This window comes from Phocoena sinus, chromosome 1 (assembly GCF_008692025.1).
Source record: "Phocoena sinus isolate mPhoSin1 chromosome 1, mPhoSin1.pri, whole genome shotgun sequence".
Lineage (NCBI taxonomy): Eukaryota > Metazoa > Chordata > Mammalia > Artiodactyla > Phocoenidae > Phocoena > Phocoena sinus.
Genome location: NC_045763.1, coordinates 25,491,780 through 25,508,600, shown reverse-complemented (window position 1 = coordinate 25,508,600; position 16,821 = coordinate 25,491,780). Strand labels below are relative to the sequence as shown.

Sequence of the window (16,821 nt, the reverse complement as noted above, 5' to 3'; positions counted from 1 at the left end):
ATCAGTACATTCCTTCCTACCCCTGCCTCCCCCTCCCTGGTTATCACTTTGGGGGGGTTGAGTCCTCTCTTGGCCTTCTCCTGACCGGTCCACTGCCAGGGTCCAGACAAGCTAAGCAGTGCTGGGCGGGAACCTCCCAGGGTCAGCTGAACTTTCTGGAGCCCAGATCGCTCATTTTGCAGCTCATGACCCCGTTTGGTTTCGGGTTGGGGAATTTTGGTCGTTGCTGCCAACTGGGTCCTTTGCATATAGAGTAGTTCACAGGCCTGCCTGTGCATTTGTCAGTAGCTCCCATTTATTGGGCAAGCCCTGGCTCTGTCTTTTCTTCCTAAAACTTTGCAGCGTAGGCATACCTTATCTCGCGTTAGCTAGGAAATCGGAAAGCTCAGAGAGGTTAGGTAACTTGCCCAAGGTCAAAAAGTGGCAGAGCCAGGAATAATCCCAGCTCTATCAGTTCCATAGATTTCCCATCACACCCTGCAGCTTCCTTTACTTTAGGACTTTGAAAGGCAGCACTTATTAGGGAGTAGGGAAGTAACATGTATGGACTACCTCCTACCGTGCCGCGTAGTTTAAATATATTGTCTTTTATGATTTATTTTTTTTCACAACAACCCCCTGAGATAGATGTGATCATCACCGCCATATTACACACTAGGCAACTTTAATAAATTTATTTATTTGGCTGCGTTGGGTCTTTGTTGCTGCGCGCGGGCTTTTCTCTAGTTGCAGCAAGTGTCGTTAAGGTACAGGGGCTTCTTATTTGCAGTGGCTTCTCTTGTTGTGGAGCATGGGCTGTAGGCACGTGGGCTTCAGTAGTTGTGGCATGCGGTCTCAGTAGTTGTGGCTCGTGGGCTCTAGAGCGCAGGCTCAGTAGTTGTGGTGCATGGGCTTAGTGGCTCTGCGGCATGTGGGATCTTCCCGGCCCAGGGCTCGAACCCGTGTCCCCTGCATTGGCAGGCAGACTCTTAACCACTGTGCCACCAGGGAAGTCCCACCAGGCAACTTTAGAAGTTGGGAATTTGAGGGGCAGAGTTGGGGTTCCTGTAGAGTCACAGTACAAAACCCCAGTTAATGTCCGTGTAGTGCTTGACAGTTTACAAAACACGTTCAAGATCTTCATTTCAGGAACTTCCCTGGTGACGCAGTGGTTAAGAATCCGCCTGCCAATGCAGGGGACACAGGTTCGAGCCCTGGTCCGGGAACATCCCACATGCCACGGAGAAACTAAGCCGGTGCACCACAACTACTGAGCCTGTGCTCTAGAGCCTGCAAGCACAACTACTGAGCCTGAGTGCTGCAACTACTGAAGACCGTGTGCCTAGAGCCCATGCTCCACAAGAGAAGCCACTACAATGAGAATCCACAGCAAGAGAAGCCACCGCAATGAGAAGCCTGCACACTGCAACGAAGAGTAGCCCGCGCTCTCTGCAACTAGAGAAAGCCCACGCACAGCAATGAAGACCCAACGCAGCCAAAAATAAATAAGATTTAATAAATAAATCCTGTTGTTTTTTTTTTAAAAAAATCTTCATTTCAGAGCTACCCCATTTCACAGATGAGGATAGAGGTTCAGTCCTGAAGTTAAGCCATCTGTCCAAGGTCACAAAGCTAACAGTGATGACAAGAGCCTGCAGTTTTGAAATAAACTCTGTAGAGCCAGTAGTAGCAAAGCTCATTCCATTTACTCATTCCACAGTGCCAAGTACTGTTCTAATAATTGTAATAATAGCTAACATTTATTGAACACTTACTATGTGTCCTGTATGGTGCTACCTGAGTTATGTACACTGACTCCTGTAATGCTCAAAACTATGTCATGAGGTAAGTACTGTTTCCTTTTCCATTTTACGGATAGAAAAATTAAGACTAGATGAAATAACTTCCCGAAGTTACACAACAATATAATGGCAATGCAAGGATGCCTGATGAAACAGTCTAGGGTCCTAGGGTAGCAACAAGGCACCTTGGTTGTATCCCCACTTCTGTCTAAAACCATTTCCCTGAGGGTCTCGGTTTCTTTGCCACACCACCGTTACTTCTTTCTCTAACCCCTGTGTGTGGCAGGCCCACACAGCTCCCGCTCTCAAGGAGCTAATGCTCCATAAAATCAGTCAAGAAGGCCGCCAGCTTTGCCTCACAGGGGCGCTGGAAGGATTAATAAGCTAATGGCACTTGGAATGCTTCAGCAAAGGCGCTGGATAAACTCAGGGCACTTATGTGTAAAACTCACTGCCAAGGGTGGTTCACGCTGTAATAAGGTGCCTGTAGCCCAGTTCCTGATCTGTTTGAGGTGTGCAGTTTTCCTTGGGAAACCATTTGGATGAGGTCATTCACGTCAGGGGTTAGAGCATTTCCTTGCTGTCCTGGGAGTGCGGGGCGTTAGTGGTGCCATGGTCTCAGGGCTTTTGCTCCCAGAGGGGGGCGTTTCCAATATCTCAGAAGGGATTCCAGCTTACTGTGATGTACACCAGTTATTGATTGGAGTCAGAGACTAACCTCATGCTTATGTGGGCTTCAGAGGCAGACAACTGGGCTGAATCCTGCTTCTGTCACTTCATCTCTCTGAGCCTCCAGTCCCTTTTATTTTAATGTTTTTGGCTGCACCATGCAGCTTGCAGGATCTTAGTTCCTGACCAGGGGTTGAACCCAGGCCCTTGGCAGTGAAGGCACGGAGTCCTAACCACTGGACTGCCAGGGAGTTCCCTCCAACCCTCTTAAAATGAGGATGGTAACAACTTCCTCACAGGGTTATTTTGAAGCATAAACTTGATAATATATTTAAAAACATCTGCCCAGGGCTTAGAATAGATGCTTAATAAATGGTACCTGTTATGATAGCTATTTTTGTTATCCTTATGTTGTGTGTGTGTGTGTGTGTGTGTTTTCAGCCATGCCGCAAGGCATGTGGGATCTTAGTTCCCCAACCAGGGATCGAACCCGTGGCCCCTGCAGTGAAAGCACGGACTCCTAACCACTGGACTGCCAGTGAAGTCCCATGTTGTTATTATACTATTTATTGACATTTTAGGGCTGGGCTAAATCCATTTCTCAACAATCTACTACACTGCCCTAAGTAAGACAGTCTAAATAGGGGAGAACGTGAAATAGGCATTTATAATACACGTGATACATGCTATGATAGGGGATTGCATAAGGTGTTTTGAAACTTTAGCAGACGAATCAATAACCAGGAGACTCAACCAAAGTTTTGCAGAGCAGGTAGTTCTCTGTCTCAAGCCTGTGCTTCGAGGAAGTGGAAAACGCTGCCTGCTGGAGGCAGGTAGAACGTAAGAGCAGCAGCTGAGCCTGTGCTCCTCACCCAAAGGGCCTTGATTCTGATCTGCAGCCCCTCTTGCTTCAAGGCCTCTCAGCTCCTACACAGCTCTGCCACCCAGCCTTGCCCTGGAATAACTACCTCCTCCTGGGCCACCTGCTAGAGGTGAACATCCTGGGTTCTGTGCTGCGGCGTGATGTGGCTGAGTCATAAGACCTTTCTTTTCACCGCTAAGCTCTAATGGAGGCCTTCTGGTCAGGAGCAAAGCTCCAGGTCTACCTTGTGGGGAAGGCTTAATGATGACTACTGACCATTGCTTCTCCCCACAGGGCCAAGCGAACATGTGTGTGGTGGTGCTGGGGGGGCAGGTGAAAGGCAGCCCAAGGGGCAGGAGTCCCTTCTAGATAGGTGCCAAGTCTGAGCAGGTGAAGCTTCCCAGGGTGGCGAGGGAGGACACAGCCCCTGCCCCCCTCCTCCAACTCTCATGGGTAAGCCTCCCTCCTTCCTCTCAAGCCAGCCCCTAGTGTCTTTCCTGCTGCCATCTGGCAGTGGCCCAGACCAATCTCCCAACTCACCTGTGACCACATTTTCCAAACCAAAACTCAGAACGCATGGTCTGACAAAGAAAGACTTTCTGGCCACCTTCTAAATACGAGAGAATACTGAGATCTCTTGGATAATCCCTGTCGTTAAATTCAGGGTCTCCTTTTTATCAGGAATTTTTCATACGTAATGAAAACAGCCCCATGAGGTAGCGGATAACTATTTCCATTTAATAGTTGAAAATACGCAGAGAGAGGAAATAACTTGCCCAAGATACTACATCCCGGAAGTTTGAATTTTGATCTGCTGCTCGCTGTTCCTAGGTCTGTCTGGGTGTGTGTGTGTGTGGCGCGCGGTAGGGGAGTAAGGGTAGGGGGACGCAGAAATATCCTTCGCTATTGCAGACGCACACGCCATTTATCTGGGGCCTCGGGAAAGGGCAGCCAAGAACTGAGCTGCCCGGGTTCTCACTTCTGGGCTGGAAATCCCCGAGCAAAGGGCTCGGACGCCGCCTTGTCCCATCAGGATCTGGCCTCAGGCCTCACGGCCCGGCCGCGGGAAAAGGCCCTTCGACCTTGAGGGTCACCCCGCGGCCTCGGGCTCTGGCCCAGTCCAGGTGCGGATGGGCGGGCCGCGGCGTGGGTGAAGGACACCCAGGCCAGGTTCTGCCCCCCCTCCCCGGTCACATGGACGCGCCTTCCGCAGCCAGGAGTGCTGAGCGGAACGAACCACGAGGAGAAGCGGGGGAGGCGCCGAGGGCAGTGGGTCAGCGCCCCGCGGGGCAGGTGGGCGGGCCCCTCCGCCCCGAGCCGGCCCGCCAGCCAGTCAGCGGGCGCGGGGGGCGGGCCGGAGGGCGCGCGCGCCGCGCCCCGCAGCGCCCCCTGAGGGGCGGCGGCGGGAGCTGGTTCCGGCTGCGCGCGCAGCGGTGGTGGCGGCGGCGCGATCGGCCGGGCTGTAACCGTCGTCCGTCCGGTAGCGGCTGGAGCGGCAGCGGCGGCCGGGCACGGCGCGAGGCGACGCCACAGGACAGCGGCGGCAGCGGGGACAGCGGCGGCAGCCGGAGACGCAGCGGCGGCTGCAGCAGCAGCAGCAGCAGCAAGACGGACTCGTGGACACGCGCCGCCGCCGCCGCCGGGCCGGGCCGGGTGTCGCGCGCCGAGGCTGGGGGGGAGCCGTCGCCGCCACCGCTACCGCCGCCGCCGCCGCCGCCGAGGTGACTGAGGAGAGAGGCGCCTCCTCGCTCCCGCCGCCGCCGGACTTCAATGCCCAGTCCCCAGCTCGCCAGCGTGAGTGCGCTGCTCCCGGGCGGCCCCCGCTCTGGCTCTCGGGGCCTCGGGGCAGGGGAGGGCGGGAGGCGCCGCAGCCATTAGTGCAGGCCCGAGACACGTCCCCGGAAGGAGGGCCGGGCCGGGGCCGGGGGCGGGGGGAGCGCCGCCGGGAAGCGTGGAGAGCGAGGGTGGGTGAGCAGGGTGGGGGGATCGCGCGTGTGGGAGGGGGAGGGACTAGTGTTGTGTGCAAGAATGTTGAGTGAGGGGGGCGATGTGCGTGCGTGAGGGCGAGAGTGTGAGTTGGGGACAGGGCTAGTGTGCATGTGGGGGGAGAGAGAGCGTGGGGGGGGAGAAAGTGTGGATGGGGGGAGTTGGGGGCAGTCTGTGTGTGTATGTGTAGAGGAGAGTGAGGGGGAGTGAGAGTGGGGGGCGGTAGGGGGGACAGTGTCAGGAGGGTGGGAGGAGAGCGAGTGTGGCTGAGTGTGGGGAGAGTGAGGGGGAGCGTGTGGGAACGAGTGAGTGTGGGGAGTAGGAGTGTGCATGGGAGAGTGGGGTAAATGGGGAGAGTAAGTGGGGGAGGGAGAGTTTCTCGTGCCCGAGGTAGAGTGGTGGGGGGGAGAACCTGAGTGCAGAGTGAGAGAGGTTGGGGAGAAGGTGAACGGCAGATGAGGGAGTGTGGAGGTGTGTGTGCCTGCGACTGTTCAGTCTGTGAGCCGGCTTCCTGGAGGCTCTCCCTGATTGTTCTCTACGGCCATAGTGAACCCGGGTGTCCTGGGTTAGGGAGTTCTTTCCAGGAGCATCTTGTCCCTGGGTCCTTGGGTTCAAGTATGAGGAGAGGGTACAGAAGTCTGTTCCAGTGGCACTACCATCTTCTGGCTCTGTGGACCCCCCCCCCCATATTTCATGACATGGACATGAATTTCCAAATTTTTCAAGCATATGATTGGCATCCCACCCTAGTCTGGGGTTCTGAGAGCTAACTAAAACAAATTTGTGTATTGCACAGACTCTTGTAAAGTATTGCTAGTTTTTCAGGTGAGAGGTATTCTATTGTTAGGTAAATTTAAGAAATGTTTTTTTAGGTTTTAGCTCTTTCCTACCCTTCTGGAGAGAAGATTTTAAGAAGTAGTAATAATGATAATAATAATGGTGTAATATGTTGATGATAAAGAAGAACCATAGGCTAGCTTATTATTTTCTGGAATTTTTCAAGAAATGTATAAAGTATCTAGCAGTTCTAGCATCATTGTAGGCATTCAGCAAATGCTTGTCTTTATGGAGTCACCAAACTGTAGCCATTGCTGGATTAAATATGGTGGTTACTGGCTCCCTTCCTCTGTATTACAGAGTAGTTTCAGACAGGAAGTGAGTGAAATTATGCCTTATTCAAGGTGCAAAAGGAAATTAAGGCTTCAGAATGACACACTATTTTTTTTAATACATTATTTATTTTTGGCTGCATTCTTCGTTGCTGCACGCGGGCTTTTCTCTAGTTGCGGAGTGTGGGCTACTCTTTGTTGCGGTGCGCGGGCTTCTCATTGCAGTGGTTTCTCTTGTTGCGGAGCATGGGCTCTAGGTGCGTGGGCTTCAGTAGTTGCAGCACGCGGGCTCAGTAGTTGTGGCTCGTGGGCTCTAGAGTGCAGGCTCAGTTGTTGTGGCGCATGGGCTTAGTTGCTCTGAGGCGTGTGGAATCTTCCTAGACCAGGGCTCGAACTTATGGTCCCTGCATTGGGAGGCGGATTCTTAACCACTGCGCCACCAGGGAAGCCTAAAGTAGAGGTTCTTGATGAAGAGTACCTTGATACGGATTTTATACTGTAATGGTGGGAAGTCTCTTAGAAGTTGGGAGTCTTTTCAATACAAGCAAAGAGTAGCGTGGTCCTTTTGGTACTAGACGCGATAGAATTACAAGCAAAAGCATTGGTGTGTAATTAGAAGTCAGAAACTGTATTTTTCTTACAGTGTCCTTTTCTGCATCACTAGCATGCTCTCTGCTTTCAGAAACAGTAAATAGTATTGATACTGTTTGGTGGGGGACCAGATTAATTAGTATTAAGTTCCTCCTATGTACCAGGTGTTTTTATACTCTCATTCAGTTCTCACAGCTACTATTAAAAGGTGGTAGGTGTCCTCATTTGCATTCATTTGGCACACGTTGAGTGGTTTCTATTTGCCAGACGTTAGGGATACAGTGATGAGCCCTCATTGACTTACAGTGATGAGATGAGAAGATATAGAGACTCAAAGAGGTGAAGTAACTTGTCCCAGCTGGATTAAAAACCCAGGTCAGTCTGACTCCAAAGTCTTTGATTTTTCCACTATACTGTCAACTACCCTCGCTAGGTTGTCTCTCTTTGAGGTTTCTCATCCACACAGTGACCTAGCAGCTTGTACAGATGAGAGATGTTGAAGGTAATTCAGAAGACTGAATGGCTGGAGGCAAGGAGATCATTTAGGAGATGCTGACTTGAGGCTCTTTGGGGCCTAAGTTAGGCTAGGCTTTTATGTGGGTGGAGATGCTGCCTTGGAACTCTCTTGGGGCCTTAGGGTGCTTTGAGACAGGAGTCTTAGGCACCTGGGATATGTCTGGGAGAGGAAAGTCTGATTAAAGAAACCCAGCAGCCTTTTAAATGTTTTTTTTTTTTTTTATTTTGGGGGAAAGAAGAAGAGTGTATTAATGGGGATAAGAGTCAACCAGAAGTTGTCACTTCTTTGTGAAAGTCTTTCTCTTCAGCTTTGTGGGATTTTTATCTCAGGAGATTTTGAAGATCAAGTGAGAAAATATATATGAAAGCACTTTGTTAATTATAAATTGAACTACAGACTCAAAGTATTATTATCACTAAGACTTCTACTAATGCAACAGTTTCTTATATTTAGTAGCTGGAAAAGGCTACTAGCATTTTAGACCACCTATATAAATGAAAAATTTTTTAGAACTGCTGAACCTGGTATATTCTGACTCAGAACAGCAAAAGTCAAACCACTCCCTCCGTGAGTCAGGCAAGTGATATTTAATTTGAACGAACCAAATTTATAGGCAGAAACCATTTACAACATCATTGAACTTTGGTGGCACTAGGGAAGAGTTAATGTTTGAATGTTTTTGCACGTAGTTTCTTAAAAGTCTGAAAGCCCCATTATTTATGTTTTACTTGAAAAGACATTTGTGTGAACAAGGAAAAACATTTATTTTTCTTAAGATGCAACTTTTTATTCACTTTGTCTTTTAAAGATAGCATTTCTATATGAGGTAGTTACAGAACACTTTATGGTTTTGAGACCCGAAGTTGAAATTGAATGGAGATTTATTTTATAGGGGTTGACTGTACTGTTCCTTTTTTGTTGGAATGTCGGATTGGTAATCAGTGAAGCCTCTAGAAAAAGCATTTACAAATAAGATGCAGATGAGCAGTACATAAATTTTTAGCTGTTGCTCTTGGAAGAGTGAAACCAGTTAGAGGGAAGCCTAAGTTAGGTTGATTTCTTCAAGTGATATCTCATTAGCTATACTACTTGTAGAAGTTGGTGATCTTTACAAATTTTGAGCAACTGGAAATCAGGACCCATAGTTTTAACATAGAAGACTTAGTTATGTTTATTGAATTAGGGTAGTAGTTAGAGATTTTGAGGTCTTGGAGTACTTATGAAGTCCAACATTATGCTTTAGGATTCAACATTACCGTCTTAAGAATCTTCTGTGTGCTAAATCACGAATCATATCATTTTAAATTCATAATAACCCTGGGAGTGAGTAAGTGGCATTCTTCCAATTTTACAGATAAGAAAATTGGTTTAGAGATCAGTTGCTGAATCCTAGTTAAAGAGTATCAGTAAATAGATGGCAGTGGATTAAAAAATTTTTTCCCTTTGGGGCTTAAAGTACTTAAGTCTCTAGCCATTTTTTTTTTCCTCCCCAGTTAACTGTAGTCATTTTACAAGGGATTATGTAGGAATTAGTAGATGTTAAAGAAATTGCCTTTTTTTGGCTTGAAATTTAGTTTTTAGTTAGTTTTTTTTTTTTAAAGGATACCTCAGTTACTTTTTTTGCTCTTTGGGGGATGTTGCTGCTTTGAGATTTTTCTCAAGATACTAGTTGGGTTATATAGAAACTGATGATGATTCTCGAAGTTTGTAAAGCAAGAGTCCTTGATGTTACAGTTTCGATAATTTTGTATCTGGGGTTTGTTAAATGAACAGTGGATGCCACTGATTAAAATTACTTGGGAAATGGTGATTTGAATCTGTTAATCTGGAGTATTAGAAGAGTCTTCTATCCATTTTCAACTTCAGAACTAGTGTATATATACATAGGTGTCTGATAGCTTTCTCTGGTTATCCTTCATTGTACTTGACTGAACCACATTCTCTAGCTCCTTTGACTTCCTGGCCACTCTGTTGAGACTTGAAACCTTACAGGATTGCTTGGCGTAGAGCTCAAGTGGATATTGTATCTGAATCTTTTGCTCCATGGAGTTGTAGGGGTCTAGGCTAAACCAGAAACTGTCACTACTCTGACACCTCCATGAGAGAAGCTGCACAGTACTGCAGGCTCTGTCCACTTTCCACAGTTACCCTGTGGAGTTACTAGGACCCAGATGAGAAAATAACCTTTCTCCTGCACATGCTGAGGTGGTTTTCCCTGATCAATCAGTATAGACTTACAGGGCATAAACTCTGCCAGAAAAATGGCTACGGGGGGTTGACAGATTATACCAGCAGTTTTTATGTGATTTGAATACAAATGTTTTTTGTTTGCCTACACTGATTTCTTACCTGCGGATTCTGTGACACAGCATCCACTCCATTTTAAGTGATCTAGAAACTAAATTTCATCATTTAAATATAAATTTACATTTTACAACATTCTTTTTTAAACTGTAGAGAATTTTTAGATTAAGCTTTTCTGTGACCCTTTCTTTGCTAGTTGAGCCTGTTTTGAAAAAATATTTTGACCATTAGAACCCTCTTTCCTTTTAGAGAATTTAATTCCTTTCATGTATTTTTGGGTTGAAATTTCATTCTTCTCAGAAAATGTTAATTCTTTTGGCATAAAATACGCACATGATATATTTGCTTTAGCAGATCAGATAAATTACTTTATATTTTTATTTCCGCAGTGGTCAAAAATGTTGGCTCTTAACTAATGTATTGTTTGACAAGAATTCAAATTCACAATCAAGTCTGCCTTCTTCTAGTCTTTTCGTTTTGAGATTTGAGCATAGGTTTTTTTTTTTTTTTTTTTTTTTGCACTCTTTTACTGGAAACATTCACTAGGTTGTACCACCACAGTCTTTGTAGATTGGATTTATATACATATGTTGATATTTACTATTTTTCATAGCAAAACAAATTGGTGTGTTTCCTTCTTTCCATTATTGGTGAAAAGCCTGTCATGAGGGAACAGAGTGACTGGTTAGTACAGAAGGATATGAGTCATCAGCAGGATTTGTCAGCAAATTGAGAAGGATATGATGGAGAAACAATAGATTGTAGTGACATTCTTCATTCTGCATGTGTAGTTACAAACAAGTTTCCTTTTGGTGATTGGTTTAAATTATTCAAATAATTTAGATCTTTCTGGATGAAGAGCACATCAAATTTAAGTCATAGCCTAAACTCTGAATTGTTTTTCTGGTGAGATGAGATATTCATTTGGAGGTCATCACCAAGCAGAATTCAGTTAAACTTGTATCCATTTACTAGGAAAAAGAATTCAGCAATCAGGTAGGTTTTAGTAAGCTGAGAGGCTATTTTTGTGAAGCTTGCTGGTAATTATGGAGCAGCTCAGTAGATCAGAAGATGCCCACCAATATGGCAATAGTTGTTTTCTCTCAGTGAGCAAAGAGTTACTACTACTCTACTTTTAAAATTCCTAAGAGCTTTTATTGCATTTGAATTGGTCTAAAATTCTCAGCATGGTCAGGGCCTCCTCAGAGCTATCTAACCGAAGACTTAGCTCCTTTCTCGAGTCATGCTACCATGGCCTGTCTCTATTTCTATCAGTCTTGTCATAAAAATTTTACCTTTCCTCAGAAGTCTTAATTAATCCTACTCCATTCTACTCATGCTTATTTTGTGTCTTCAAAGTATGTAGCATTAATAATGAAATTTTAATGCTCATCATCAAATATTTTTCACCCATATTGATTCTTTTAGGTTCTTGATCCTGGATGGTGATTATATGGTATGCAAAGAGAGCTCCACAAATGCTTGTTTTAAGATTAGATGGGCTGAGTTTTAGTATCATTCAGAGCTGGTATATTGTCTGCATCTCAGGAAGCATTTTGAGGAAGAGGACATGAAAGATTAAATTTTGTATTCTTTTTTACCCCACTTATTTATTTATTGCTGTGTTGGGTCTTCGTTTCCGTGCGAGGGCTTTCTCTGGTTGCGGCAGGCGGGGGCCAGTCTTCATCGCGGTGCGCGGGCCTCTCACTATGGCGGCCTCTCTTGTTGCGGAGCACAGGCTCCAGACGCGCAGGCTCAGTATTGTGCTCACGGGCCTAGTTGCTCCGCCGCATGTGGGATCTTTCCAGACCAGGGCTCGAACCCGTGTCCCCTGCATTGGCAGGCAGATTCTCAACCACTGTGCCACCAGGGAAGCCCCTAAATTTTGCATTCTTTAAGTGAGAAGAGAAGGAAAGTGAATCCATGTTTAACTAAGCTTGTGACCAAAGAATAATAACCCCTTGACATGGAATTATAGAGGTATTTCACCATTTTTACTTCACATTCATATGTAATGTGAAACAACTGCTTTCACTGTATGGTTTCTAAAGACTTTTGAATGTTGTATTTTATGAGAATAAACATCAAGTCATTATTGGGCAGTTCAGTTAGTGGGTAGACAGTATATTTTAAAAGGCCACCAGCAGCTCCAAATTGAATTATCTGGGTTCTTGTCTGTTTATCTTGTACTAATACTCAGTGCACAGAGAGATGGCTGTGAAGTATAATGTGATTTATAAGAAACAAGTTTAGGAGAGGAAGTGAAGTGTAACTTACTTAGGGGAAACTTGGACCAAAATGCCCTAACAGCAGAAAAATTTCTGGGGCTCAAACAAAAGAATTTATGCTGACAAGATGTAATTTGGAATGTTTTTATTCTGTATCCTGTACATAGAGAGCTTCCTTCCCCTCTTTTGGTGGTGGATACTTGAACAGGACCTTTAAATATGCTCAATATGTTAGACAAAATGGGGAAATGAAAGAGTTAAGCTGACCCATAAACTGCTAAGTTCTGAAACATACATTTTAAATAATGCTAACAATAGCCTGGAAGTTTTTGCTTTGCATGCTGCTCCTGTGCTGTAGGTTATTTTGAAAGGTGATTCAAATAACCTTTTCCCAAGTATCTATTTTGCAACCTCAGGGAACTTGCAGCTGTTACAGTCATTCTAACTGTCCTGATATAGCTCAGAAAACATTTCAAAGTGGTTTTGACAGGGTGAATTCGGGTGTCCTTTTGGATTTTTACTACTGAGTTTGCTTTATTACAATTGAAATTCAGAATCTCAAATACATTTCTTTATTAATGAAATAATTCAGTGGTTCTTGAGTTAGTGTATGTATAGTGATGTTGGAAACTAAAGTAAAATGATTGAGACTTAAATTGTTCTCCAGGAAAATTATTTATCCTTTTGAGATTAAAGAAAGAAGGATGGAGGGAAAGAAGAAAACAAATGTTAGGATTTAATTTTATGGGAATGCCGCTGAATTTGAGATAGTTCTCTATAGTATGAAGGAGGTTACCACAGTTTTTTAGGAAAAGAAGGTGCTTAAACCTTATAATAAAGAGGCTTGGGAGTCTTGAAAGGTACATAAACTGAAGTCTTTAAACAAAAAGCTCGTGGAGAGGGTAGTCCTGATGATACCTTTCCTTGGAAATGGAAATATAAATGAATAGAATCAATTTAATAGAGCTGTTTAACTTAATTTTTAAAAGATTCACTGAAAACAATAATATAATGTTCCATACTAGAATGGTGTTAGGATTTTTAATGTTTTTACTGGTATTGAAATAATTTTTTAGAAAAAGTGAAAATTGGCCATAGTGCTGTTATCTTCATTTAAATTTTATTTCTGAAAGGAAAAATAACATTTGGACAAAGAGTTTCAGCTGGAGAGTTGCTAATCTTTAGAGGAACAATGGAGTACAAAATTGAAAAGTAAATATTTTGAAGTGTGGCGTGAAAATATTTAATGCAATTTTTGTCTTACAGTTATTTGTAGAGGTAGGAATTACCAGAAAATGACAACTACTTCTAATTGCCAGGGTATATACAAATTTGAAAACCACTCCCTTTTCATTTGAGTGGGAACAGAGCCCACGGGACTTCAGAAAATAACTGTCACTGTTCTCAGAAGCAGGTGTGATCTGTTGGTTAATTGCTTTCCTTTCCTTTCTGAGTGGCAGGCCATGTATGTCCTGCTGGTTCTGAAGTGTTCAGATATTTTCCCACTATCAAGGTCATGCTTTCTTTTTATAGAACTGATTATTGATTTGTGTACTGGAACTTGATTCTCAAGTTCCCTCCTTAAATGAGGAAGTAGAAAAGTGGGAATAACCAAGGGAGTAACTCTGAAACTTTTTTTTAGCAGTAAGAAGCGTGTTGCTATTTTTAGCTTGTTTACAGATATTTTGGATCATAATTTCTGTAGAATTTAATGATACCTCTTTCCTTATCAATTCCCCAGGACTGTAGTCAGTAGGGGAGGAGAACTAACATTAATTTGAATGGTCTAAGTTCAAGGAGCCAGATGTATTCACTTTTAGTTTGATAAATGCAACAATAGAGAGGATGAACAAAGATAAGTAGTACAGAGTAGAGCTCTTATTTCTACAGGGCTCTGATGAATTGGGAGTAGGTATGAAAGTAAAAATTTCCAATTTGAGATCAGTTAACCAGGAGATGAGGTTTTTTTTTTTTTAATTGAAATTTAGTTGGTGCAATATGTTAGTTTCAGGTGTACAACATAGTGATTAGGCATTTAAGTACATTGTGAAATGATCATGTCTATAAGCCTAGTAACCATCTGTCACTGTAAAAACTTATTACAATATTATCAACTATATACCTTATGCTGTATATTACATCCCTATGACTTATTTTATAACGGGAAGTTTGTACCTTTCAATCCCCTTCACCTGCTTCGCCCAGTTCCCCCACCCAGAAGATGAATGGCTTTTTGTTTTTTTAAAAATAAATTTATTTATTTATTTATTTATGGCTGCCTTGGGTCTTTGTTGCTGCCTGTCGCTTTTCTCTAGTTGTGGCGAGCAGAGGCTACTCTTCGTTGTGGTGCGGGGGCTTCTCATTGCGGTGGCTTCTCGTTGTGGAGCAGGGGCTCTAGGCGCGCGGGCTTCAGCAGTTGTGGCACATTGGCTCAGTAGTTGTGGCTCACGGGCTCTAGAGCGCAGGCTCAGTAGTTGTGGTGCACGGGCTTAGTTGCTCCGCGGCATGTGGGATCTTCCCGGCTTGAACCCGTGTCCCCTGCATTGGCAGGCGGACTCTTTTTTTAAAAAATAAATTTATTTATTTATTTATTTTTGGCTGTGTTGGGTCTTCGTTTCTGTGTGAGGGCTTTCTCTAGTTGTGGCAAGCGGGGGCCAGTCTTCATCGCGGTGCGCGGGCCTCTATCGCGGCCTCTCTTGTTGAGGAGCACAGGCTCCAGATGCGCAGGCTCAGTAGTTGTGGCTCACGGGCCTAGTTGCTCCGTGGCATGTGGGATCTTCCCAGACCAGGGCTCGAACCCATGTCCCCAGCATTAGCAGGCAGATTTCTCAACTACTGCACCACCAGGGAAGCCCCAGCAGGCGGACTCTTAACCACTGTGCCACCAGAGAAGCCCCAGAAGATGAGTGTTTAATTAGCAATGTTGAATTTTCTTTAGTTTACAAGTCTTAATCTCAAATGGTCAAAATGCAGTAGATACAGTAGTACTTTAAAGAGGAATTTCCTTGCTTTTCTTTCTTGATGGTTGTGAAGATTTTATGGTCTGTTGTCTGAATAGTCTGTGAATATTCGGTCAGCCTTCTGTGAGTTATTAACAGTTACTCAGGGCCTTGACTTTTTTTTCCCCACAGACCCCATATCCAGTCTGTGGACAAATCTTTTTGGGTTCCACCTCCAGGTACATCTTGAAACTGATTCATATCCTCTCTACTGCTACTGCTTTGGCCCAAGCTACCATTATCTGTCTCCTAGATTATAGCATCAAGTTCCTACCGGATCTCCCTGCTTCCACTCTTACTACTCATAATCTGTCTCCATATAGCATCTAGAGTGATCCTTTTAAACATTGGTTGTCACTCTTGCTTGAAACCTCTTATTTTTCTCTGAGTAAAAGCCAAATACTTCTGTTGGCTTGTAAGCCTCTCTTTTTATTTCTCTGACCCTGTTCATTCCCTTGCCATATCTGCTCCAGTAGCACTGGCCCCCTTGCTGTTCCTAGAACACTCCAAGCATGGCCCCACCTCATAACCTTTGCAAGAGCTAATCCCTCTGCCTAGAATGCTTCCTCAAATATCTATTTGGCTCAAAACCCCAGGACTAGGATAAAAGGTCACTTTTTTCATTGAGGCGTTTCCTGCTAGCCTTATTTAAAAGTGGAATCCCCTCTCCCTTCTGACACTGCAGATTCCCCTGCTTTGCATTTTTCTCCATAGCAGTGGCATGTTTTATTTGTCTTTTTCTGCCTGCTAAAATATAAGGTCCATTCTGACAGGAATTTTTGTTTGTTTACTGCTCTTGCTGCCCATATAAGAATATATGGTACATATTATGTATCCAATAAATATTTGCATTTATACATTTTTAGCTGGCCAAATTGCAGTGTCTAGTCCTTCATGAGAATGAATTCTTTACTGTTGACAGAGTAGTCATACTTAAGGGAAATGCAGGTGTCTTCAATGAGGTGAAATTAATTTGTTTTAGGAAAAAATTGTTGCAAGGTGTTAGTCTTGTATACCATATTATGCTTTCATGTTGTCTGCTTGTAGAAACCACGCTGACTCAAATTTGCATGACTTCCTGTAGAATTTCTGGCCAGAAAAGTAAACAGTAAATGTATACTTACTTGTTCCTCAGACCTTTGCTTTTAGATTTTATTTTCTTAGATCTAGAGTTCTTTTGTACATTTACTTATAATGTACTGTTTTTAATTTGGTGAATACTGGCATAACCTATCAAATTAGAGGGTTTTTGCGTCATCACTTTAATTTGTAAATAGAAGTGATTTCAGTGGAAAGCTTGTTGTGAGTGGCTTGACAGGATTTTTAAAAGGATGCCCAGTAAGTGTGGGTTACATTAAATGGGGCTGATTTTGTAAAGTTCGTTCATGCCCTTGAATTCTCTATATTTATATTTGAACTTAGAATTACAGTTGCCAAAGCAGGATCTGAATTTTACTCCATAATTTAATATCTTTAACAAAGAAGAAAGCTGTCTTTCTGGAAATGTGTAGGTACAGGCTTGCCAGGGACAGAAGGACTAGCCCTTTTGAGGCTCTTTGTAATCCAGTGGTTATAGCACTGTTAAGGATGTAATTAAATTGTAAATCATTGTAGGGTCTTTATCACCCTAGAATTAAAAATTAAAGGGACTTCTCTGGCTGTCCAGTGGTTAAGACTCTGCATTTCCAATGCCGGGGGTGTGGGTTCGATCCCTGGTTGGGGAACTAAGATCCTGCATGCCACATGGTGCAGCCAAAAAAAAAAAAAAAAAAAAG

General features: G+C 44.1%; 1 protein-coding gene across 2 annotated transcripts in view; it reads left to right on the top strand.

Annotated features, from left to right (window-relative positions):
• The first annotated feature begins 4,724 nt into the window (after positions 1-4,724).
• Positions 4,725-16,821, top strand: part of PTP4A2 (protein tyrosine phosphatase 4A2) — a 28,018-nt gene continuing 15,921 nt past the window's right edge. The window contains exon 1 of one of the 2 annotated variants that reach the window (XM_032633743.1): positions 4,725-5,106. The gene's annotated coding sequence lies outside the window, so the exon portion shown is untranslated. Of the gene's footprint in view, positions 5,107-5,235; positions 5,277-16,821 lie in introns of those variants that run through there. The other variant, XM_032633752.1, reaches the window with a different exon arrangement.